The 354-nt window shown below is 42.4% G+C and overlaps 2 protein-coding genes across 2 annotated transcripts in view; both read left to right on the forward strand.

The window, feature by feature from the left end:
• LOC147817491 (uncharacterized) overlaps positions 1-354 on the forward strand; it is a 75376-nt gene that overhangs the window by 6032 nt on the left and 68990 nt on the right.
• Positions 1-354, forward strand: part of LOC111645428 (GTPase IMAP family member 8-like) — a gene marked incomplete at its 3' end in the record, with an annotated part of 61805 nt that overhangs the window by 5447 nt on the left and 56004 nt on the right. The window lies entirely within an intron of this gene.

The following is a 354-nucleotide window of genomic DNA, read 5'->3' on the forward strand; positions in this document are numbered from 1 at the left end:
TCTTCGTAAGGTGTGGGCCACCATGTGTCTCCACAACAGCTTCAGTGCTCCTTGTTATTGATTCTACATGTTAATGTTATTGTTGTTAATGAGGTACATACAGTATTACTAGTGTGGTGGTGTGGTGTCAATGAGACACCAGGAGAAGTGGCCGGTCTTTACAGGTTTAGTTATAAAGGTAACAGGCAGGTGGCTGACAGTCATGGCTGGTTTTTATATTACACTCAGTCGAACGACTGTGAGCAGGAGCCCAGGTGGAAATGAATTTAAGATAAACACAAAGCTTGTGCTACAGAAAATGGACCAGACTCAGTGAATAGCTCCCTAAGCTTAACATGTCCTATGATAACTATT

Source organism: Seriola lalandi, unplaced genomic scaffold, assembly GCF_002814215.2.
Source record: "Seriola lalandi dorsalis isolate HSWRI2012SDOR001 ecotype SW California unplaced genomic scaffold, Sedor1 jcf7180002054951, whole genome shotgun sequence".
In the NCBI taxonomy this organism is placed as follows: domain Eukaryota; kingdom Metazoa; phylum Chordata; class Actinopteri; order Carangiformes; family Carangidae; genus Seriola; species Seriola lalandi.